At 41.0% G+C, this 24,589-nt stretch overlaps 1 pseudogene; it reads left to right on the forward strand.

Annotated features, from left to right (window-relative positions):
* Nucleotides 1-2,442: 2,442 nt before the first annotated feature.
* LOC118938088 lies at nucleotides 2,443-14,877 on the forward strand (annotated as a pseudogene).
* Nucleotides 14,878-24,589: the final 9,712 nt, after the last annotated feature.

The following is a 24,589-nucleotide window of genomic DNA, read 5'->3' on the forward strand; positions in this document are numbered from 1 at the left end:
AGGAGAGAAAATAAAATGACATCATCAGTTTCTCACACTCTCTCCGATTCACACAATAGCGCAGTGTCTTCAGGTCTGGAGACTGTCTACTACTCCCCTCATAAAACAAACATTCCAATCTGTCTAAAATATATACTTTTCTCCACTAATGGAACATCAAACAAACATTCTTATCTGTCTGAGAAGATATATGCCATCCCTCTCCCTTAAACCCGCAAGGTACAGACAATTAATTAGTTTTACTTACATTTTCAGTAACAGCTTAACCAAGAACCCATACATTTCATACCATAACACAAGAGTATTAAAATAAATGGTTCTTAAATAAATGTATACATAATTAATAATTTCAACTATAATTTCCTCCAACATAACACAATACCCTCACTATTAAACATGTGTTAATATCAGTGGTGGAAAAAGTACCCAATTGACATACTTGAGTACAAGTATAGATATAGAAAAGGACTTGAGTAAAAGTCAAAAAGTATTTGGTTTTAGATATACTTAAGTATTAAAAGTAAATGTAATTGCTCAAATATACTTACGTAAAAGTAAAATAATAAATAATTTCAAATTCCTTTTTAAGCAAACCAAATGGCACGATTTTCTTGTTTCTTTTTATTTACGGATAACCAGGGGCACACTCCAAAACTAAGACATCCTTTACAAATGAAGCATGTGTGTTTAGTGAGTCCGCCAGATCAGAGGCAGTAGGGATGACCAGGGATATTCTCTTGATAAGTGCACGAATTGGACCATTTTCCTGTCCTGCTAAGCACTAAAAACGTAATGAAAACTTTTGGATGTCAGGGAAAGTGTATGGAGTAAAAATGACATTTTCTGTAGTGAATTAAAAGTAAAAGTACTCAAAAATATAAATAGTAAAGTACAGATACCCCCCAAAATTACGTAATTAGTACTTTAAAGTATTTTTACTTAAGTACTTTGTACCATTGATTAAAATGTTATTCAACAAGTACATATTGTGGGATTGATTCAGTGGATGTTTCAGAAGTTTGCCCCTTTATCATGCTATGACAACATGATGGCAGCATGTACCAATATTACTTTACTGTCATGAGTAATAATTTGTACATTCATTCTGAAACGGTCCTTACAACTCCTCCTCGGGTTTGTGTTGTAATGGAAATGTATTCTCCATCAATTTACCTGGGAAAATAAATACATAGAAACACAAACAGAAGGATTTCTTCTTCATAACAGAGCATCTCAAGATGACCTCATACTAGGTGATCTGTGGGTATCTATCAAAGCCTCTTGTGATTGGTCCTCCCAGTAAGAAGGAGCTCATGCAAAACATTCTAGTCCTCCATCTTTATTAATGTCTCTGTTGAAGGAGGATTCTGCTGTAGACTCTCAACTACCATTAGAGAACTAAACAGATCACCATGTTTCCTACCACAGGAATATTCTTACTGACAGTCAATCTAACAGGTGTTTATACTGTCTATCAAATAAACAAGTTGACATCAGGTTTTAGTTTCAACTTAAACAACATCTCTGCGTTCTATTTCCACAGGTGTTCATAGTCAGATATTGACTGAGTCTGGACCAGTAGTTAAAAAGCCTGGAGAATCACACAAACTGACCTGTACAGCATCTGGGTTCACATTCAGTAGCTATAGGATGGGTTGGATCAGACAGGCTCCTGGGAAAGGACTGGAGTGGATTGCTTATATTAGCACACAGAGTAATCCAATCTCTTAATCCCAGTCAGTCCAGGGTAGATTCACTATCTCCAGAGATGACTCCAGCAGTAAGCTGTACCTACAGATGAACAGTCTGAAGAGTGAGGACACAGCAGTGTATTACTGTGCTAGAGAGTCACAGTGGTAAACTAATGGGAGAAGCCGTACAAAAACACTTCCGCATTCAGCACATCATCTTATTTATTTCTGATGAACGCTAATAGCAATATGTTTATAAGCACCGCAATACATTTGTTTTTACAATAATAACTGTATACATGTAGTATAGGATTACCAATAATGAGAAAACAATGTTTAACCATTCTAGAGTGTAGTGTTAGAAACTGACACATTATAAATATTTTACCACCATTTGCATTGATATTCCCAGTGCTTTAATACTGATTATCTTCATTTTGCAAATATAATCTCACCCCTCACTTCCTCTCACTCTCCGTTATATAATGTCCCACATTCTTAGAAAAAAAGGTTCCAAAAAGATTCTTCAGCTGTACCCATATTAGAACCCTTTTGGGCTCCATTTAGAACCCTCTGTGAAAATAGTCCTACATGGAACCAAAAAGGGTTCTTCCAAGGATTCTCCTATGGAGACAGTCAACAAACACCTTTAGGTTCTAGATAGCTCCTTTTTTTCCAAGCGTGTAGTATGTCTCTGAGTCCTGGAGAGTAGAGAAGAGCTGCTCCCACCAGTTCAGCTTCAACACAAACCATGTTCCCTGCATCTCTACTGCTGATGCTGGCAGCTGCCTCCTGTGAGTTCCTGACTATAGTCTGATCAGTATAACTTGTGTTGCTGTGATACTGATGTGACTCCTTGATTGATCTGACCTGTCATTCCTCTCCCTCCTCAGGTGTCCACAGTCAGGTTGTACTCACACAGGCTGAGCAGTCGGTCCAGGGGACCCCTGCAGGATCCCTCAAACTCAGATGTGCCTGTAGTCAATTCACTCTAAGCAGTACTAATATGCACTGGATCCGCCAGGCACCTGGAAAAGGACTTGAATGGATAATTTACTATTATTCTGACAGTGACAAGAGCAATGCCTGACTTGAATGGATAATTTACTATTACTCTGATAGTAACAATAGCAATGCCCAGGTAGTACAGGGCTGATTCACAGCATCGAAGGACAGCACTAATTTCTATCTGCACATGAGCCATGTGTATCTGCAGTGTATTACTGTGCTAGAGATTCACTATGGTTAAACTAATGAGAATAGCTGTACAAAAACCATCTGGTAGAGAAAGGAAGGACGTGTACAAACACATGACAAGGGGATACATGAGGAACAATTCTAATAATGAATCAAATAATAACACAATGATACACCTGTTAAATACATGGTGTTAGTGTTGTTGATGCACCAACAGGGGCCCCTCTCTCTCCATATGATTAAAATAAAGACCAGTACTGATGAAGGCTCTGATAATAAATGTTATTACAGGAAAAATGTATAATATGGATGTTGATTCAAAATGGTTTAGTGTGTCAAAACGAAAGTAGTGTCTTAAATATGTTTCATCCACCAACCACATGTATAAACCAAGGAGGTAAATGTAGTGTTTCAACCCGCCCCACCACCCCGCCTTTCAAAAAGGTAATCTAAAGAGGGTCTCTGAGTTATCAGAATGTAAAGGTTGTGTCCAGTAATAGTGGAGATGGTCCTGCAGTGTTTCTAACCATCTTATACATCCCCTCCCCTTTTATGTCAATGCAAACCTGGTTCTCTCCCTACTTAAACTGTATCTGTCTGTCCTAGTTCATCCTACCAAGTCCTGGAAAGTAGAGAAGAGCAGCTCCTACCAGTTCAGCTTCAACACACACAATGTCCCCTGCATCTCTGCTGCTGCTGCTGGCAGCTGCCTCCTGTGAGTCTCTAGGGATTTTGGAGGAAAGCATAGAAAATTGCCTCAAGTATAAAACCCGCTTCAACATAACTACTAGAATGCATGTAGTGTAACATGTTGCTATTTTGTGTATTTAATGTTGTTCGTTCTTTTCATTCAACAGGTGTACAGAGTTATTTTTAACTCACTCAGGCAGCCTCTATGACTGACCAGCCTGGTCAACCACTGACCATCTCCTGTAAGGTCTCTTCTTCTGTTACTAACACTTTAAAAATTGTTTTTATTTAACTAGGCAAGTCAGTTAAGAACAAATTCTTATTTACAATGATGGCCTACCAAAATGCAAAAGGCCTTCTGTGGGAATGGGGGCTTAAAAATAAAAAATAAAATAAGATACCTGATTTATAGCTGATTATCTTCGTTGTGCAAATATTTGTATGTATTTATTTATTTAAACTTTATTTAACCAGGTAGGCAAGTTGAGAACAAGTGCTCATTTACAACTGCGACCTGGCCAAGATAAAGCAAAGCAGTTCGACACATACAACAACACAGAGTTACACATGGAGTAAACAAATGTACAGCCAATAACACAGTAGAAAAACAAGTCTATATACAATGTGTGCAAATGAGGTGAGATAAGGGAGGTAAGGCAATAAATAGGCCATGGTGGCGAAGTAAATACAACATAGCAATTAAACACTGGAATGGTAGATGTGCAGTAGATGAATGTGCAAAGTAGAAATACTGGGGTGCAAAGGAGCAAAATAAATAAATAAATACAGTAGAGGATGAGGTAGTTGTTTGGGCTATTTACAGATGGGCTATGTACAGGTGCAGTGATCTGTGAGCTGTTCTGACAGCTGGTGCTTGAAGTTAGTGAGGGAGATATAAGTCACCAGTTTCAGTAATTTTTGTAGTTTGTTCCAGTCATTGGCAGCAGAGAACTGGAAGGAGAGGGGTACAAAGGAGGAATTGGCTTTTGGGGGTGACCAGTGAGATATACCTGCTGGAGTGCGTGCTACGGGTGGGTGCTGCTATGGTGACCAGCGAGCTGAGATAAGGCGGGGCTTTACCTAGCAGGGTCTTGTAGATGACCTGGAGCCAGTGGGTTTGGCGACGAGTATGAAGCGAAGGCCAGCCAACGAGAGCGTACAGGTCGCAGTGGTGGGTATTATATGGGGCTTTGGTGACAAAACGGATGGCACCATGATAGACTGCATCCAATATGTTGAGAAGAGAGTTGGAGGTTATTTTGTAAATGACATCGCCAAAGTCGAGGATCGGTAGGATGGTAAATTTTACGAGGGTATGTTTGGCAGCATGAGTGAAGGATGATTTGTTGTGAAATAGGAAGCCAATTCTAGATTTAATTTTGGATTGGAGATGTTTGATGTGAGTCTGGGAGGAGAGCTTACAGTCTAACCAGACACCCAGGTATTTGTAGTTGTCCACATATTCTAAGTCAGAACCGTCCAGAATAGTGATGCTGGACGGGCGGGCAGGTTAAGGCAGCGATCGTTTGAAGAGCGTTCATTTAGTTTAACTTGTATTTAAGAGCAGTTGGAGGCCACAGAAGGAGAGTTGTATGGCATTGAAGCTCGTCTGGAGGGTAGTTAACACAGTGTCCAGAGAAGGGCCAGAAGTATACAGAATGGTGTCGTCTGCGTAGAGGTGGATCATAGACTCACCAGCAGCAAGAACGACATCATTGATTTGTACAGAGAAGAGAGTCGGCCCAAAAATTGAACCCTGTGGCACCCCCATAGAGACTGCCAGAGGCCCGGACAATCAGCCCTCCGATTTGACACACTGAATTCTATCGGAGAAGTAGTTGGTGAACCAGGCGAGGCAATCATTTGAGAAACCAAGGCTGCTGAGTCTGCCGATAAAGATGTGGTGATTGACAGAGTCGAAAGCCTTAGCCAGGTCAATGAATACGGCTGCACAGTATTGTTTCTTATTGATGGCGGTTATGAAATCGTTAAGGACCTTGAGCGTGGCTGAGGTGAACCCATGACCAGCTCTGAAATCAGATTGCATTGCGGAGAAGGTACTGTGGGATTCAAAATAGTTGGTAATCTGTTTGTTAACTTGGCTTTCGAAGACCTTAGAAAGGCAGGGTAGGATAGACATAGGTCTGTAGCAGTTTGGGTCAAGAGTGTCTCCCTCTTTGAAGAGGGGGGTGACCGCAGCTGCTTTCCAATCTTTGGTAATCTCAGACGACAAGAAAGAGAGGTTGAACAGGCTAGTAATAGGGATTGCAACAATTTCGGCAGATAATTTTAAATAGATAAATATAATCTTACCCCTCACGTCCTCTCCCTCTACCTCTCCGTTACATAAATGGGCTCTATGTTTGTCTGTCCTACACTCTTAGAAATAATATTATAACAATAGAACCCTTTTTGGTTCCATGCAGAACCTTTTTGGTTCCATGCAGAACCTTTTTGGGTTCCATTGAGAACCGTCTGTGAAAATATTCCTACATGGAACCCAAAATTGTTTCACCTGGAATCAAAAAGGGTCCTCCTATGGGGACAGCCGACAAACCCTTTTAGGTTCTAGATAGCTAAAAAAATATATAATAGTGTAGTACGTCTCTCTGAGTCCTGGAGAGTAGAGAATAGCAGCTCCCACCAGTTCAGCTTCAACACAAACCATGTTCCCTTCATCTCTGCTGCTGCTGCTGGCAGCTGCCTCCTTTGAGTTCCTGACTGTAGTTTCATCAGTTAACCGCTTGATTGATCTTACCTGTCATTCCACTCGCTCCTCAGGTGTCCAGTCTAACGGTCATACTCACACAGGCTGAACAATCAGTCCAGGGCACCCCTGCAGGATCCCTCAAACTCACATGTGCCTGTAGTGGATTCACTCTAAGCAGCAATTATATGTACTGGATCTGCCAGGTACCTGGACTGATTATTCAGAGAGTAGAAAGAGCAATGCCTCTGGAGTACAGGGCTGATTCACAGCATGGAAGGACAGCACTAATGTATGCACATGAGCCAGTTGATGTCAGAGGACTCTGCAGTGTATTACTGTGCTAGAGATTCATTATGGTTAAACTAATGAGAATAGCTGTACACAAACCATCTGGTAGAGAAAGGAAGGACGTGCACAAACACACAGACACACGTATAGTATGACCAGTAGACCATGACAAGGGGATACATGAGGAACAATACTGTGGAGTGGCTACCGACATGAGTGCCCCGGGCGGTAATCATTTAGGCAGGTTACCTTCGTTTACTTGGGCACAGGGACTATGGTGGTCTGCATGAAACATGTAGGTATTACAGACTCTGTAAAATGTCAATGAAGACAATTCACAGTTGGTCCGCAAGCTTTGAGTTCACGTCCTGGTAATCTGTCTGGCCAAGTGGCTTTGTGAATGCTGAGTAAATGTTTTGTTCACATCGGCTACCGAGAGCGTTCTCACAGTCATCCGGAACAGCTGGTGCTCTTGTGCATGCTTCAGTGTTGCTTGCCTCAAAGCAAGCATAAAAGGAATTTAGCTCGTCTGGTAGGCTTGCGTCACTGGGCAGCTCGCATCTGGGTTTCCCTTCGTAATAGTTGTCAAGCCCTGCCACATCCGAAGAGGGTCAGAGCTGGTTTAGTAGGATTCAATCTTAATCCTGTATTGACACTTTGCTTGTTTGATGGTTCGTCTGAGGGCATAGCGGGATTACTTTTCAGCATCCGGATTAGTCTCCCGCTCCTTGAAAGCGGCAACTCTAGCCTTTAGCTCGATGCAGATGTTGCTTGTAATCCATGGCTTCTGGTTGGGATATGTACGTACAGTCACTGTGGGGATGACGTCATCGATGCACTTATTGATGAAGCCGATGATTGAGGTGGTGTATTCCTCAATGCCATTGGATGAATCCCAGAACATATTCCAGTCTGTGCTAGCACAACAGCCCTGTAGTGTAGCATCCATGTAATCTGACCACTACTTCCGTATTGAGCAAGTCACTGGTACTTCCTTGTTTAGTTTTTGCTTGTAAGCAGGTATCAGGAGGATAGAATTGTGGTCCGATTTTTCCAAATGGAGGGCGAGGAGAGCTTTGTATGCATCTCTGTGTGTGGAGTAAAGGTGGTCGAGAATTTTTTTCCCCTGGTTGCACATGTGACATGTGAGCCAGATAGGGTTCAAAAGGGCAAAACGAACTGGCAGCAGACAAACAGAGAACACAGGTATACCTACACTGGGGATAATGGGGAAGATGGGCAACACCTGGAGGAGGGTGGAGACAATCACAAAGACAGGTGCAACAGATCAGGGTGTGACACTAACAGCATGGTGTATCGAAGCTGTATGTACTGAGAACAGAGGACTCTGCTGTATAAATGTAAAACACTATTTTTTTGGCAATTTCCAATTACTATCACATTGAAAACATATCCTGTGAATACTGGTGTACTGTTTTTGGCACCAATGGCCTTTTTGTATATACATGTTAATTGTTTCCTTGACAAATGGATGTATATGCCATTTCAATGAACCCACAATTAAATTAATTCATGAAGATGATCAATATTTAGAAAATCATCATGTTCCCCACAGTTCCTCCAGTCCTTGAGTCAGTTGTGTGTGGTGAGTAGAACCTGGATTTTTTTTGAATAAGTGACCTGATCAGGAAAAACTCTGTTCCTGGTCAGGTCATGTAATAAAGGACAACTCCTGGCCCTACTTATGAGTCATAAATTCACCTCTGACCTAATTTATCAGCCCCTCCCCCATGACATCATGATGTAAATCCAGATCTCTCAGAGTTCATATATACTTATGTTCTGCTGATGACTTGTTGTCTTGCGTGGAGCAGCTGAGTTCATATCTCTACCCTCAGTATGCCGAGAAAACTCTCCCTTCTGCTGCTCTCTCTCTGTCTGACCTGTGAGTTCTGCAGTACTTAATTAGCTGTCTTTTATGGAATGACTGAACATTGACAATGTTTTTTGTAAACTCTCTTCTCTTGCTATCCTTAATTTTTCTGCTGCTTTCCCTGTAACACATTCTTCCTATTTCTTTCTCTCTCTCTCTCCATTAGGTTTAAATGGTCAGAGTCTGGAGTCCATTCCCTCCAATTCAGTCATGAAAAAGCCTGAAGAAGCTCTCAGTCTCTCCTGTAAGGGATCTGGGTATACCTTTAGTAGCTACAACACACATTGGATTAGACAACCTGCTGGGAAAGCATTGGAATGGATGGGTTACTCTGGATTAGGCCTAGGTAACCATGCTAAAAGCTTTGAAGGACGTATGGAAACGACTAAAGATAATTCCAACAGCATGATGACTCTGAAGCTGTCTGGTCTGAGAGCAGAGGACTCTGCTGTGTATTACTGTGCACGAGACACACAGTGGTGTGAGTGAGTGAAGGATCTGTACAAAAACCCCTCAGAGAATTTAACTGGCAGCAGAGTCAACAAAGAGCAGTAGAGCATCAATACAACAGTGTAACATCTACTGAAGTATTATATTCCCCTGGGAGCCAAAAAATACTTGTCAACAGAACTACTTGTACATCAATACAAAGTACACATTTCCCTGAGGAGAGGTGTAGTAAGGAGAGGGAGAATTGCATTACACTGTGTTTAAGATGTCTTATCTGCCATTTAAATCATGATGAAGCTTTTTATCATCCACCAAGGTTTCCCAAAGTTCCTCCAATTGCTGAGTCAGTCCAGATGTCTGATGAATAGAACCAGTCCATTCAATGACAGACTCAAGACCCAGGTTTTAGAACTGTTTTTTTGTATCGTGCTTTGTATTTCTATTTTTAATCTGATTTTTTATTTTTATTGGGCTCACTTGAAAAAGAGACCTTGATATCAACATGACTCCCAGTCAAAAATAAAGGTTAAATAAACTCTTCGCCCTACTGATGACTCAAAAATTCACCTCTGACCTCATTCAACAGCCCCTCGCCCATGACATCATGATGTAAATATAGATCCCTCAGAGTTCATATATACTTATGTTCTCCTGCTGACTTGTTGTCTTGTGTGGAGCAGCTGAGTACATATCTCCACCCTCAGTATGACAGGAAAACTCTACCTTCTGCTGGTCTCTCTCTCTGTCTGCCCTGTGAGTTCTGCAGTACTTCATCAACAATTTTTTTGTGGAATGACTGAACATGGACAATGTTTTTTGTAAACTCTCTTTTCTTGCTATCCTTACATTTTTCTGCTGCTTTCCTCTAACATGTTCTTCGTATTTTATTCTCTCTCTCCATCAGGTTTAAATGGTCAGAGTCTGGATCCCAGTCCCTCCAGTTCAGTCCTGAAAAAGCTTGGATAAACTATAAGTCTCTCCTGTAAGATATCTGGATTCACCTTTGACAGCCACAACACACAATGGATAAGACAGCCAGCTGGAATATCCCTGGAATGGATGGGTTACTCTGGATTAGGCCTAGGTAACCATGCTAAAAAGTTTGAAGGACACATGGAAACGACAAAAGACAATTCCAACAGCATGATGACTCTGAAGCTGTCTGGTCTGAGAACAGAGGACTCTGCTGTGTATTACTGTGCAAGATACTCAGTGGTGTGAGTGAGAGGAGGATCTGTACAAAAACCCATCAGAGAATCTACCTGGCAGCAGAGTCAACAGAGGGCAGTAGAGCGTCAGTACAACAGAGTAACAGAGTATCTAATGAAGTATAATATTCCCTCAAGGGTCAAAACTACAGAACTACTTGTACGTCAACACATGGTACATAACCCAAAGTATGTGGACATCTGCTCGTCAAAAATCTCATTCCAAAATCATTGGCATTAATGTGGAGTTGGTCCCCCTTTTGATTCTATAACAGCATGGTCAGAGTATTAACCCCAATGGAGAAGTATTTCTATAAATATTTAGAAATTCATCCTCCAAGATTCCCTACAGTTTTACCAACCTCCCTGACCTGAGCAGGAAAAGCTCTTTGCCAAATCAAATCAAATCAAATCAAATTTTATTTGTCACATACACATGGTTAGCAGATGTTAATGCGAGTGTAGCGAAATGCTTGTGCTTCTAGTTCCGACAATGCAGTAATAACCAACAAGTAATCTAACTAACAATTCCAAAACTACTGTCTTGTACACAGTGTAAGGGGATAAAGAATATGTACATAAGGATATATGAATGAGTGATGGTACAGAGCAGCATAGGCAAGATACAGTAGATGGTATCGAGTACAGTATGTACAAATGAGATGAGTATGTAAACAAAGTGGCATAGTTTAAAGTGGCTAGTGATACATGTATTACATAAGGATACAGTCGATGATATAGAGTACAGTATATACGTATGCATATGAGATGAATAATGTAGGGTAAGTAACATTATATAAGGTAGCATTGTTTAAAGTGGCTAGTGATATATTTACATCATTTCCCATCAATTCCCATTATTAAAGTGGCTGGAGTTGAGTCAGTGTCAGTGTGTTGGCAGCAGCCACTCAATGTTAGTGGTGGCTGTTTAACAGTCTGATGGCCTTGAGATAGAAGCTGTTTTTCAGTCTCTCGGTCCCAGCTTTGATGCACCTGTACTAACCTCGCCTTCTGGATGATAGCGGGGTGAACAGGCAGTGGCTCGGGTGGTTGATGTCCTTGATGATCTTTATGGCCTTCCTGTGACATCGGGTGGTGTAGGTGTCCTGGAGGGCAGGTAGTTTGCCCCCGGTGATGCGTTGTGCATACCTCACCACCCTCTGGAGAGCCTTACGGTTGAGGGTGGAGCAGTTGCCGTACCAGGCGGTGATACAGCCCGCCAGGATGCTCTCGATTGTGCATCTGTAGAAGTTTGCCCTGGTTAAGGCACGGGTACATAGTTTGTCCGTGTCACTTCACATGTCATGTTATGAACAAAATAAAATAAACATACCAAAGAAATCTGCCTGTAGTATAAAACTGGCTTCAACGTAACTAGCTACTAGAATGTATATAGTATATATTTTGTGTATTTAATGTTGTTCATTATTTTCTTTCCCAGGTGTACAGAGTTATGAACTCACTCAGCCAGACTCTATGACTGTACAGCCAGGTCAACCACTGACCATCTCCTGTAAGGTCTCTTCTTCTGTTGGTAGCTATTGGACAGCTTGGATCTGACAACCTGCAGGGAAAAGCATTGGAGTGGAATGGAAATGCATATTCTGGAGACACACAATACAAGGATTCACTGAACAACATGTCCGGCCTCTCAGTAGATTCTAGCAGTAATGTTGTGTTTTTAAAAGGGCAGAACCTTCAGACTGATGACACAACTGTGTATTATTGTGCCTACCCTCACAGTGATATAAACCAGCACCAGAGCTGTATAAAAACCCATCCTCTTGGGAGACACTGTATAGAATATGGAAGCTGAAGAGCAGCTATGTAATGCTCCTCTTCTCCACTAATTGTATTAAAAATAAATGTTTTATCCATAAAATGATTGGACTGGAAGTAATTATTTACATTTACAAAAGGTATGTATGTAGGTATTTGAATGTATTGTATTGTATGTGCATATATTATGAGTATATTATGCATATAGAATGCATCCACTGACACCTGTCTTTGCAGGACATACAGTATGCAAATAAACCCCCTCCCTCTGATATATAAATGACCTGTTCTGACCTTCCTCACTGCAACCACCCTGTCTGTACTCGGACACACACTGCCAGAGATCTAACAGAGAAACATGTTTCTTACATCCCTACTCCTCCTGGCAGTCCTGCCATGTAAGTGGGGGGGATTTTAGTCTCTTTGTATACAGGACACCAAACAATGTATTAGTCAGTTGTTTTATCATTTTGTTAGTCAGTTGTAGTCAGTTGTTTTGTTGCCATTGTGACAGTTTTTGGGGAATTCCTCTCATCTCTCTTTCTCTACATTCCTGCTCTCTTTCAGATATACACAGCATTAGTTTGACCTCCTCCCCTGCTCAACTCAAACCTCCTGGAGAGTCAGTGAAACTATCTTGCCAAGTCTCTGGCTATGTCCTGACAGACTATGGCACAGCTTGGATACGACAGCAGCCAGGGAAAACACTGGAGTGGATTGGGATCATCTGGGGTGGTGGATCCATCAACTCTGGGGCCTCTTTTAAGAGCAGATTCACCATCTCCAGAGACAGTAGTAATGTACTGTACTTAGACATCACCAGTCTGCAGGCTGAGGACACAGCTGTGTATTATTGTGCAAAAACTGGAGGCACAGTGCAACAGCTCAATGGAAGACCTGGACAAAAACATCTTACATACTAATTTTCAACAAATACACAGCAAGTTGGGTGTAGGTTTTTTTTCAGTTTAAAAGTTGTGGTGTTGATTTCTAAACGATTTGACTCTAAATGGCACACTCCATGGTCATAAATTCAACACCCCCATAGTTAATTTAATGCTGATAAATACACCTTTTTTTGGTGATAAGGGTCAAATAAGGATTTCTAAAAAATAGTCCAATGACTGTTTTTCTAAACATACTTTTGAGTCCCATCCTATAAGTGAAGCGTGAAAAGTCAATATGGTTCAGTGGGTTTTCTGAAATTTCTAATTGCTATCGGCTCCCGAGTGGCGCAGCGGTCTAAGGAACTGCATCTCAGTGCTAGAGGTGTCACTACAGACCCTGGTTTGATTCCAGGCTGTATCACAATCCGGCCGTGATTGGGAGTCCCATAGGGCGGTGGACAATTGGCCAGGCGTGTAGGCCAACATTGTAAATAAGAATTTGTTCTTAACTGACGTAAATAGTCAAATAAAAAATAATCACAATGTACCTGCCTTGTGCAAATTACACATAGCTTTCTAATTTTTTTACTAATTCATCTCCCTCTCTCTACCTTATATAAAACAGTCTCTCTGTGTGAATCATACAGTATCTCTCTCCCATCAGTTCAGCTTCAACACAAAGCCTGTTCCCTGATTCTCTGCTGCTGCTGTTGGCAGCTGTTTCCTGTCTCTCAGGATTTGGGTGTTTAATTAACAGACTTATAACATGTTTAAAGGAATATATTGTGTAATTAATGATTACATAGCTTTAAAATAGTTGTACTTTGAGATTGTTCTACATGATATTATGATGTTTCTTAACAGGTGTACACTGTGGTCTGGAGCTCACCCAGCCGAGTTCAATGGTTATAAATTCTGGAGTCTTTGGTAATCACCTGTAAGGTCTCCGGGTATTCTCTGACTGATAGCACCAACCTCTATAGAGTATCATGGGTCCAACCTGAAGGCATTATAACAGAGTGGGTTGGGAACATCTACTGTTTCACGATGCAGGCACAGCTTACAAAGATTATCTTAAACACAAGTTCAGCTTGACCAGAGACATTTTAAGAGGCACAGTGGCTTTAATAGGACAGTCTGCAGACTGAAGATTCAGCTGTGTATAACTGTTCTCGTTACCACAGTGATACAAACAAGCACAAAATGTGTACAACAATCTCAACAGCCATGAGTAGAAAACAAACTCAATCATATTGTATTTCCCCCACAAGAAATAACATTTATAGATGTCTACTGTACATTGCAAATCAAGTGTTTAAACACACACAAGTAATGCTCAAATCATTCCTCTGTACATTTCACTCTACATGATGTGTTGTATCTTATTTGCTCTATACGATGTGCCAATTCTCAATGAAATTCAGAGTTCATACTAGCTAGCTATAGTTAACCATCAATACTTCACTGAAAATATAATCATTACATTCTGATACTGATTCTGTGTATAACATGTCATAATGATACACGTCCCTTCCTCTTTTTTTATGACTCTTTCACTGCAAAGCAACTCTCCTCTCTTGTATGAAGAGGAATATCTCTCCTGCTTTCACTTAGCAAGTGCAGTTACCACCAGTTCAGCTTCAACACAAACCATGTTCCCTGCATCTCTACTGCTGATGCTGGCAGCTGTATCCTGTGAGTTTTGGGGGACTGATACATCAACATTGGTGTACTAGGGAGTAGTAGAGTTTTGGAGATGTAATTAGCAACATTATTAGTTTTGTTTGTTTTGTTTTACAGGTGTGTTCTGTTAGAATGAACAGCCTCTGACTCTCTCCTGTAAGGCCTCTGGGTATTCTTTAACCAGCACCAGCTACTGTACAGGAGTGAATCACCAACTTGTAGGAAAAGAACTGGAGTGGATCGGATTCATTTGTCACGATGGTAGACATATTACAGTGATAAACTGAAAAACAAATTCAGTATCTCCAGAGACATGTCCAGCATCACAATGACTTTAACAGGACAGAGTCTGCAGACTGAAGACACAGCTCTGTATTATTGTGCTCGCCATCCATACTGAAACAAACCAATGCAGAACCGGTACAAAAACTCCATGACATTCATATGAATATAAAGGTATCCAAACACTAAACATGACACTAGAATACAAACTTTTAAACAATTAAAACACACAGACTTTATACACAATTACTGTGTTACTACAATTTCTTAGCAGTTATACTCCATCCATCAAATCTGCTCAAAGTATTAGTGTCACGCTCCCTTCTTCATTTGTTTGTTGTATTCTGTCTTTTCGTATGGAGAGTGCAGATTAACTAATCATCCCTTATTTACTATTTGTTACACTGTAGAATAATAGTGAAGACATCAAAGCTATGAAATAACACACATAGAATCATGTATTAACCAAAAAAGAGTTAAACAAATCGAAGTATATTTTATTTAAATAGCCACCATTTGCCTTGATGACGTCTTTGCACACTCCTGGCATTCTCTCAACCAGCTTCACCTGGAATGCTTTTCCAACAGTCTTGAAGGAGTTCCCACATATGCTGAGCACTTGTTGGCTGCTTTTCCTTCACTCTGCGGTCTGACTCATTCCAAACCATCTCAATTTGGTTGAGGTCGGGAGATTGTGGAGGGCAGGTCATCTGATGCAGCACCCCATCACTCTCCTTCTTGGTCAGATAGCCCTTACACAGCCTGGAGGTGTGTTGGGTCATTTTCCTGTTGAAAAAACGAATGATAGTCCCACTAAATGTAACAGGTGTAAAATATACTTGATGTATTTCACCGAAAATCATTAAAATGTATTTTATTTTATTATTTTAAGGTTATTTTAAGATGTATTACATTACTTTCAAGAGTGAATTATTTTATTTTATTTATTTTCTAAATTGTGTTAATGCTGTGATGTCATCAACAGGAGTCATGCTCTTACTCCTCAGTTTGCTCAGAGCATGATGAGGAGAGGTAGGGGTTACGTATGCTCCGGTCTTTTGAATGCACATGTTCGCAAATGTTCACAAATTCACAAGATGTGACAATCAAAAGTTATATCATCACTAATTTAGTGTTGCATTACTGTTTATAGGAATACATATTCATGTGAATGTGGATAATGTTCGAGTGCAACTTTGCAAAGCTAGCTCAACTATCATTAGCCTTGTGGCGGGTGGGGGTCTCTGTCAAGTGCAGACATCGTGAGTTTTTCTATTATATTCTCATTGGTTTTCTGCACTGTCTTTTATCAGGCATATATACTTGAATGGAGTCCAGACTGCAGTAGTAACTTTTGCTTTGTATTTGTATCCATTCCATGCAGGTATGTTGTGAAATGTGATGATTTTGTATTTCATGTTTAATATGCCTAGTTCGCTGTTGTTCATTTGTTACTTTCCCGGGAATGTCAAAAATGGCGCTGTTATTCCATTAGTATGCTTCAGGTATAATGGTACAATAACACACGCTCTAAGAATTATTTTACACTTATTAGCAATTTATTAGTGTATTGGTGGACAACATTTTATAAAATGTAATGAGTCTTTTGGAAATATGAACAGGTACATTTTGTACAATGTACTTTTTGTTGATACTCTTACACTACAGTTTGCTCAGAGCGTGATGAGGAGAGGCAAATATACTTGTATGGAGTCCAGACTGAAGCAGTTACATTTGCCTTGTATTTGTATATATTCCACACAGTCATTAAAAGAGAGACAACTGGCAGAATTGTGTCCAGAGCCTTATCTTCCACATACACCTTACCAGAACACAACGCAGAAAGGTACCGGTGCAGAACCGGTTACATAAGGGCAAACCAGATGGGATGGTGAATCACTACAGAATGCTGTTGTAGCCATGCTGGTTAAGAGTGACTTAAATTCAAATTAAATCCCAGATAGCGTCACCAGAAAAGCACCATCCTCCTCCATGCTTTAAACATGAGTAGGTCATCCATTCACCCACACCGCGTCTCATAACAGACAGGCTGCAGTTTCTGAGGCTGGTAACTCTAATGAACTTATTCTCTGCAGCAGTGGTAACTCTGGGTCTTCCATTCCTGTGACGGTCCTCATTAGAGCCAGTTTCATCAAAGCGCATTATGTTTTTTGCAACTGCACTTGAAGAAATGTTCAAAGTTCTTGACATTTTCCGCATGGACTGAGCTTCATGTCTTAAAGTGATGATGGACTGTTGTTTCTCTTTGCTTAATTGAGCTGTTCTTGCCATAATATGGACTTGGCTTTTTACCAAATAGGGCTATGTTTTGTATACCCCCCTACATTGTCACAACACAACTGATTGGATCAAACACATTAAGAAGGAAATAAATTCCACAAAATACATTTTAACCTTTTGTGACTAGGGGGCAGTATTTTCATTTGTGGAAAAATAATGTTCCCGTAGTAAACAGGATATTTTGTCAGGACAAGATGCTAGAATATGCATATAATTGACAGCTTAGGATAGAAAACACTCTAAAGTTTCCAAAACTGTAAAAATATTGTCTGTGAGTATAACAGAACTGATATTGCAGGCGAAAGCCTGAGAATAATCCAATCCGGAAGTGCCTCATGTTTTGAAAGCACTGCGTTCCAATGCGTCCCTATTGAGCAGTGAATGGGCTAACAACCAGATTACTTTTTTCCCTATTCCCCAAGGTGTCTACAGCATTGTGACGTAGTTTTACGCATTTATGTTGAAGAATACCCGTAAGCGGCTACATTGCGCAACTGGTCACCTGATGGCTCCCAGAGTGATTCTCGCGTTCTCCCATTATTCCAATCGGTCCTACTGAAAAACCAATTGTCCCTTGAGGGATAGATTATAAACAACGTTTGCCATGTTTCTGTCGATATTATGGAGTTAATTTGCAATATTTTCGTGACTGCAATTTCCGGGTGATTTCTCAGCCAAACGTGAAGAACAAACTGAGCTATTTTGCCTACAAAAATAATATTTTTGGAAAAAAGGAACTTTGGCTATCTAACTGGGAGTCTCCTGAGTGAAAACATCCGAAGCTCATCAAAGGTAAACGATTTAATTTGATTGCTTTTCTGATTTCCGTGACGAAGTTACCTGCTGCTAGCTGGACAAAATGCTATGCTAGGCTATCGATAAACTTACACAAATACTTGTCTAGCTTTGGCTGTAAAGCATTTTGAAATCTGAGATGACAGGGTGATCAACAAAAGGCTAAACTGTGTCTCAATATATTTCACATGTGATTTTCATGAATAGGAATATTTTCTAGGAACATTTATGTCCGTTGCGTTATGCTAATTAGTGTCAGTCGATGATTACGCTCCCTCATGCGGGATGGGGAGTCATTACAGGTTTTTAAGAAGGCACACCTGTTAATTCAAATGCATTCTAGATGATTACCTCATGAAGCTGGTTGAGAGGATTTATTTATTTTTATTTTATTTTATTTATTTCACCTTTATTTAACCAGGTAGGCAAGTTGAGAACAAGTTCTCATTTACAATTGGGACCTGGCCAAGATAAAGCAAAGCAGTTCGACACATACAACAACACAGAGTAAAACAACACATGGAGTAAAACAAACATACAGTCAATAATACAGTAGAAAAATAAGTCTATATACAATGTGAGCAAATGAGGTGAGATAAGGGAGGTAAAGGCAAAAAAAGGCCATGGTGGCAAAGTAAATACAATATAGCAAGTTAAACACTGGAATGGTAGATTTGCAGTGGAATAATGTGCAAAGTAGAAATAAAAATTATGGGGTGCAAAGGAGAAAAATGAATAAATAAATAAATCCAGTAGGGGAAGCGGTAGTTGTTTGAGCTAAATTATAGATAGGCTATGTACAGGTGCAGTAATCTGTGAGCTGCTCTGACAGCTGGTGCTTAAAGCTAGTGAGGGAGGTAAGTGTTTCCAGTTTCAGAGATTTTTGTAGTTTGGCAGCAGAGACCTGGAAGGACAGGCGGCCAAAGAAAGAATTGGTTTTGGGGGTGACCAGATATATATATATATATATATATATATATATATACACTGCTCAAAAAAATAAAGGGAACACTTAAACAACACAATGTAACTCCAAGTCAATCACACTTCTGTGAAATTAAACTGCCCACAGGCTGTTGCGCAAATGGAATAGAATACACCACTTCTCAGTTCCTATGCTTCCCGGCTGATGTTTTGGTCACTTTTGAATGCTGGCGGTGTTTTCACTATAGTGGTAGCATGAGAGGGAGTCTACAACCCACACAAGTGGCTCAGGTAGTGCAGCTCATCCAGGATGGTACATCAATGCGATCTGTGGCAAGAAGGTTTTCTGTGTCTGTCAGCGTAGTATCCAGAGCATGGAGGCGCTACCAAGAGACAGGCCAGTACATCAGGAGATGTGGAGGAGGCCGTAGGAGGGCAACAACCCAGCAGCAGGACCGCTACCTCCGCCTTTGTGCAAGGAGGAGCAGGAGGAGCACTGCCAGAGCCCTGCAAAATGACCTCCAGCAGGCCACAAATGTGCATGTGTCTGCTCAAACGGTCAGAAACAGACTCCATGAGGGTGGTATGAGGGCCCGACGTCCACAGGTGGGGGTTGTCCTTACAGCCCAACACCGTGCAGGACGTTTGGCATTTGCCAGAGAACACCAAGATTGGCAAATTTGCCACTGGTGCCCTGTGCTCTTCACAGATGAAAGCAGGTTCACACTGAGCACGTGACAGACGTGACAGAGTCTGGAGACGCCGTGGAGAACGTTCTGCTGCCTGCAACATCCTCCAGCATGACCGGTTTGGCGGTGGGTCAGTCATGGTGTGGGGTGGCATTTCTTTGGGGTGCCGCACAGCCCTCCATGTGCTCGCCAGAGGTAGCCTGACTGCCATTAGGTACCGAGATGAGATCCTCAGACCCCTTGTGAGACCATATGCTGGTGCGGTTGGCCCTGGGTTCCTCCTAATGCAAGACAATACTAGACTTCATGTGGCTGGAGTGTGTCAGCAATTCCTGCAAGAGGAAGGCATTGATGCTATGGACTGGCCCGCCCGTTCCCCAGACCTGAATCCAATTGAGTACATCTGAGACATCATGTCTCGCTCCATCCACCAACGCCACGTTGCACCACAGACTGTCCAGCAGTCTGAATTTGCAAACAAATTCATTAAAAATCCTGCAGTGTGATTTTTTTCATTTTGTCTGTCATAGTTGAAGTGTACCTATGATGAAAATTACTATTTTCTATTTGAAGAATATAAAATATATTCTGATTTGTTAAACACTTTTTTGGTTACTACTTGATTCCTTATGTGTTATTTCATAGTTTTGATGTCTTCACTAATATTCTACAATGTAAAAAATAGTAACAAATAAAGAAAAACACATGAATGAGTAGGTGTTCTAAAACTTTTGAACGGTAGTGTACATATATACATACATATTACATCTCCTAGATTTAGGACAGACACTTCCAACCCCTGTTTCTTATGATACATTTTTGACTCTCCTTTTTGCCATTTTTGAATGTGATATTCAATACAATTCTTTGGGCTTTAGTAATAAAAGCAAAATCAATGTTATCAAATCATTTTTATATATATTTTTTTTGATACCTAAATTGGTCCTAAAATTCCAAATCAAATAGTGAAATGATTCATAGTATGACCGTCTTAAAACAATTCAATATGTCAGCTTAGCACCCCCACCCTTCCCCAGCGTCTTCGACTCTAAAGTAGTACCAGCTATAGTACAGGTTGAGTGCGACATCCTACAGGAAAAGCACTGTAGTGGGTTGGATATATATGTAGCAGTGTTAACATATATTATAGTGATAAGCTGAGTACGTCATGGTTCCACCGGTCACCAGAGGGCGGCAGAGACCATCCTAGAGATATTGATGACACTCAGGTGTGTTCTATTGACTCATTATGATTCCCTGTTAAAAGAGGTATGTGTTCTGTTTTCCCTTGCAGAAGCTTGAATAGGGTGTGTCTGTCTCATGAGTGAGTTTGAGACTGTGTGTTTGTTGTTTTCCCAGTGGTGTTACTGTGATACTTTGTTTACCGGTTCTCAGTAAAGTATTATGTTTATCCTTTACCACTGATTCCTCGTCTGGTCTCTTTTCTAAACCAGGACCGGACCTGTGCAAAAACTGAATGTAATGGCGAATCAAGCACAAGTGCAACATATGGCCCTCCATGACTCAATATAATATAATAATATGAATTGAAGAACTGCTCTACAAAATACAACTCCTTATTGATACATTAGTACAATAAGTCTATGTCACTATAACATGTACACCTTCAGTCCTCACCAAAACATTTCTCAACAGTGCCAAGGTATGTAGCATTTAGACACTAGAGCTACGGGGAGAAGCATTTAACACCATAGAGATGCAAATAAGTTTCTGTTCACATAGACCCAAGTCATCTTCCCTTTTCTGTTGTCTGATTTAACTGCCCTCCACAGACCATCTACCTCATTCAAGACAACCACTCCCAGTCTGTGCTCCTACTTTTACAGAATTCTATATCCCTCCCACAACGAGAGTTCTAGAATGTGTGTTCCTCCTGGCTCTCATCACAGGTGTGTTATCACAGGTGTGTTATGTCTTTCCAGTGTAGTAGACAGGAGGGGAGCTGTGCTACTTGGCTGGAGGGTCACAGTCATCTGTTTTTCAGCTGTTCAGGGGCAGTCACTCATCTCTTCTGACTCAGTGGTGAAGAAACCTGGAGAGTCAGTAACACTGTCCTGTACTGTGTCTGGAATCTCCACTGGATCCGTCAGAAACCAGGGAAAGGACTTGAGTGGATTGGATACATTGACACTGGAACCACTGCTTATTATGCCCAGTCCCTCCAGGGCCAGTTCACCATCACCAAAGACAGCTCTAAAAACCAGCTGTACTTAGAGGTGAAAAGTCTGAAGCCTCTGCTGTTCATTATTGTGCCAGAGACACATTGAGACAGAATCCTGCAGCACCGTACAAAAACGGATCAATACATCCCAGAATGAGAGGCAATGTTGTTGTGAGTCCCAGTATGAGAGGCAATGAGTGGCAATGTTGTTGTTCAGACACACTCTCTATGAGAGAGCAGAAGTGCTCAACAGGAGTGGAAAAAACACTGATATCAAGATTATCCTGATAAAATAATCCACATACATGATAACTGTGAAAAGCACATGATTTACATGAATTTACATGAATTGAGTTCATATTATCTATTCAGTTTTCAGTATCTTTATCAGACATAGTTATATTAACGTGATCAGCAAACAGAAACGTACGAAAACTAAAAACAGTGATGGACTATTTAGAGATCTTTGGGGATCTCCACAATAGATTCCCAGGAAGGGATAAGAAGTAAGAGATACATCTAATTGTCAAATAATTATTTCATCAGTGTTCATAAACTCCAATTATATTTATCTGTCTGATACCCAGGGTTTGTAAAGTTCTGGTCTTAAATAAAACAGACAGAATTCCCAGCTCACAATTGATCATGTTCCAATTAATTTGCGAGAGCTACCAAGTTTTCACAATTACAGTCCTTCTTATATAATTTCTAAACTACGCACATACATACACACAAACATGGATTTTCACATGAGTCTAACCACAGTTTATAACCCCTCAACTGACCGTTCTAGGCTCCCCCAAACACCATAACTCTGGAGGAGCCCTCCCTGTCCTCTCTTATCTCCACATACATTCCTTTCTTCTAGGTACATGCCATATAACCCCTTCCTAATGGACAAACATGATGTAATACTACAAGAAAGACAGGGTAGAATTCTCGCCAGTTATAGTGCAGTATACCTCATTTAGTCATTATTGATAAAAATCCCATAACACTAATTCAATACAACTTGTATTGTCGCACATAGGGAAATGTACTTGTTTCAGTGCAGTTCAGCATTGCATAAAATCAAACAAATCTAGTCTGAACATCCCATATGTAAAATCTGAAAATAACAGAGAGCAGAATAAAGGACAGGAATAGGAGAGAATCGAGGAATAGAGCAGAAGATATCTCCCTCTCAGTCTCCAAGCCTCTAGAGGGCAGTGTATGCAAAGTATCCCTCCCATTTAACTCTATAATCAGACACTCAGCTCTGGCCTTATCATTATAGGTATCTTGGACTGACATGACAGTGAGCCCTGCACTAACCTGACTATCACTAAACAATGGAACGGATGACTGTCTGGTGTTTAGTAGTCATGGAGATGTCCATACACAGCAAGTGGGCATGTGTTATGTTCACTAGAACAGTTAACATATTGTGTGTTATGTTCACTAGAACTACTTATTAAGAACAGATAACTAAAACATAGGGGTGGGTGGAAATGGTAATACTACCACTACTTATAAAAACAATAATAAGGATAATAGAAATAATACATGGGACTTATATAAACTCAGCAAGAATATAAACGTCCTCTCACTGTCCACTGTGTTTGTTTTCAACAGACTTAACATATGTAAATATTTGTATGAACATAACACGATTTAACAACTGGGTCATAAACTGAACAAGTTCCACAGACATGACTAGAAATGGAGTAATGTGTCCCTGAACAAAAGGGGGGGGGGTCAAATTCAAAGTAACAGTCAGTATCGTGTGTGGCCACCAGCTGCATTAAGTACTGCAGTGCATCCTCCTCATGGACTGCACCAGATTTGCCAGTTCTTGGCTGGTGGCATTGTTATGCTGGACGGTCATGTCAGGATGAGCCTGCAAGAAGGGTACCACATGAGGGAGGAGAATGTCTTCCCTGTAACGCATAGCGCTGAGATTGCCTGCAATGACAACAAGCTCAGTCTGATGATGCTGTGACACAACGCCCCAGACAATGACGGCCCCTCCACCTCCAAATTGATCCCACTCCAGAGTACAGGCCTCGGTGCAACACTCATTCCTTTGACGATAAATGTGAATCCGACCATCACCCCTGGTGAGACAAAACCGCCACTCGTCAGTGAAGAGCACTTTTTGCCAGCCCTGTCTGGTCCAGCTATGGTGGGTTTGCACCCATAGGCGACGTTGTTGCCGGTTATGTCTGGTGAGGACCTGCCTTACAACAGGCCTACAAGCCCTTAGTCCAGCCTCTCTCAGCCTATTGCGGACAGTCTGAGCACTGATGGAGGGATTTTGCATTCCTGGTGTAACTCAGCCAGTTGTTGTTGCCATCCTGTCCCTGTCCCGCAGTTGTGATGTTCGGATGTACCGATCATGTGCAGGTGTTGTTACACGTGGTCTGCCACTGCGAGGGCGATCAGCTGTCCATCCGGTCTACCTGAAGCGCTGTCTTAGGCATCTCACAGTACGGACATTGCAACTTATTGCCCTGGCCACATCTGCAGTCCTCATGCCTCCTTGCAGCATGCCTAAGGCACATTCACGCAGATGAGCAGGGACCCTGGGCATATTTCTTTTGGTATTTTTCAGTGTCAGTAGAAAGGCCTCTTTAGTGTCCTGAGTTTTTATAACTGTGACCTTAATTGCCTATCGTCTATAAGCTGTTAGTGTGTTAATGACTGTTCCACAGGTGATTGTTCATGGTTCATTGAACAAGCATGGGAAACAGTGTTTAAACCCTTTACAATGAAGATCTGTGAAGTTATTTGGATTTTTACGAATTATCTTTGAAAGACAGGGTCCTGAAAAAGGGACATTTCTTTTTTTGCTGAGTTTAGTGCTTTTCAAAATAATAATACGTGGGAGATGCAAATGTGTGTCTGTTCATGTACACCCAAGGTCTCCTCCCATTTCAGTAGTCTGATATAAGTGCCCT

The sequence above is a fragment of the Oncorhynchus mykiss genome, chromosome 13 (assembly GCF_013265735.2).
Source record: "Oncorhynchus mykiss isolate Arlee chromosome 13, USDA_OmykA_1.1, whole genome shotgun sequence".
Lineage (NCBI taxonomy): Eukaryota > Metazoa > Chordata > Actinopteri > Salmoniformes > Salmonidae > Oncorhynchus > Oncorhynchus mykiss.